The sequence below is a fragment of the Apis dorsata genome, unplaced genomic scaffold (genome assembly GCF_000469605.1).
Source record: "Apis dorsata unplaced genomic scaffold, Apis dorsata 1.3 scaffold_502, whole genome shotgun sequence".
Classification (NCBI taxonomy): Eukaryota; Metazoa; Arthropoda; class Insecta; order Hymenoptera; family Apidae; genus Apis; species Apis dorsata.
In genome coordinates, this window is record NW_006263732.1 from 512,117 (window position 1) to 514,337 (window position 2,221).

Genomic DNA, 2,221 nt, shown 5'->3' on the forward strand with positions numbered 1-2,221 from the left:
AATATTTACTAAATATATTAATTTAGCCATTTAATTTAATATATGTTAATTTTTTTTTAAATGATTTAGATAAGTTCAAATTATAAAAAATTAAATATTCAATAAATATTAGTTTCATAATATATGTAATATAAAAAATAAAATAAATAAAAGGATAATATAATATATAGGATAAAATAAATATTTTAAAATAGGTGTTTTTGTATTAATAATATATTAATATTTTGTATTAATAATATATTAATTTAAAAAAATATTTATTTTTATTTATGTAATTTTTCTGAAATTTTTCTTATTTGTAGAAAAAGTTTCTTATTGTAGAAAACATATTTTTTGCTTACAGATCTGTACTATAATCTACAAATATAAATACACCATGAGTGTGTCTACAATGAATATATATTTGAATGGAAAATAAAACAATGGAAAAAACCACTATAATGGAATGGGAGGTGAACTGTGCAAGATAAACATTTTTCTTGAGTGATTAATAATAAATGCGTGTATCACATTACATTCGACGATATATCATCTATTTTGAGTATCAGATCTATCAAAAAAAGAAGAAAAAGAGAAAAACAGAGACAGATGAAGCTCCCATTTGTAATGCTAGTAGTAATGGGCGGTGTTCGTTATAAATATATAAATATATATATATATAAATTGTATTTATATATATATTCATATATAAATACAATTATAATATAAATCATATATAATAAATATGATTTATGTAATAAGTAATGTTAATGGTAATAAGTAATAATAATATTAATGGTAATATTGATATATAAATAATAATAACATTAATATTAGTAATGATAATATACATTTAAAACATACAATGTATGATGAAATTTTGGCACGCGAAACATCTTGTAAGATAGTAGGCCATTCCTGCTGCTATGATTACCTATGTATTTACTTTCTTAGTTTGTAAACATGTATAACAAATTTTTGCTCCAAAATATATTGTATATTAATTTTATTATATAATAATTCATGATAAATTATAAATGATTACGCAAGAAAAAATAAACTTGTGAATATTACTAAGGATTTCGTCAAATTCACTAATTAATTTAATTTCATCCAAAATTATTTAATATTTGTCATGTGAAATAATAGCAAAAATTGGAAATTGTTTTTAATAATAACATTAGTATTTTTTTATCATTAAATTATTAAAAATTATGTTTTCTTTAAATTATATTTTTTCATACATACAAAATATTTCTATTTGATCTTTATATTTGATTTTAAATTTTTATTTCCAAGTAATACTTTAAATAAAAATTTATTTAATAAATAATCCACATTAAAAATTATAAAAACATTTTATTAAATTAAAATAATTTTCAAAAATTCATTTAAATATTATCAAATATCATTATATAAACTGAAATAAAAATAAATCTGAATTTTTAAACTAAGATAGAGAATAACTATAAAAATAAAACTAATAAAATAAAATTTAATATTTATATAAAAATCATTATTAAATTATTATGTAATATAATAAATAAAATATTTGCATTTCTGTAAATATGAATTTGTTCATATTTCATCATCGTGCAATATTTGAGAAACATATTATTCTTTTATATGTTCAAAAAATTGCATTTAAATTCGAAGAAATTGAAAAAATTTGAAATTTTATTTATTTTGCCTTTTGAATTGTAAAGAGCTTTAAATTTTTATCGAAATATTGTATCTTCTTAAATAATACAAATTATGTATTTTATAATCTTTACATAATTCAAAAAGCGAATGTAATATTTTATTTCATATTTTTAGTTTTAAATATAATATTTAATAATGGATGGATAAATTTAATAATTTATAATTATTTAATAATAATTATAAATATTAATATTTTATAATTATACTAATTCTCATAGTAAATATAATTATGATTTTGAAAATTATTTTCTATTACATTAATTAAGTATATGTGAAAATAATTTCTATGCTATTTCATTCTATCGTAAAAAATGTATATGAAGCTTAATGGCGTTTGCATCGATAATTATTTTAACAATATTAAAAAATATTACCTGAAATTATAGATATCAAGATTTATATGTATTATTCTATATATTGTATATAATATTTTATGCTAGAATATGTTAATATTAATATATATATATACACACATATATTATATATATAATACAAAATGTGTATATATATATATATATATATATATATTTTTTTTAAA

General features: G+C 16.1%; 1 protein-coding gene across 1 annotated transcript in view; it reads left to right on the plus strand.

Moving 5' to 3' along the window:
* Positions 1-1,056, plus strand: part of LOC102672815 (ras-related protein Rab-5B-like) — a 7,084-nt gene extending 6,028 nt beyond the window's left edge. The window contains exon 6 of the mRNA XM_006620334.2: positions 344-1,056. The gene's annotated coding sequence lies outside the window, so the exon portion shown is untranslated. The remainder of the gene's footprint in view (positions 1-343) is intronic.
* Positions 1,057-2,221: the final 1,165 nt, after the last annotated feature.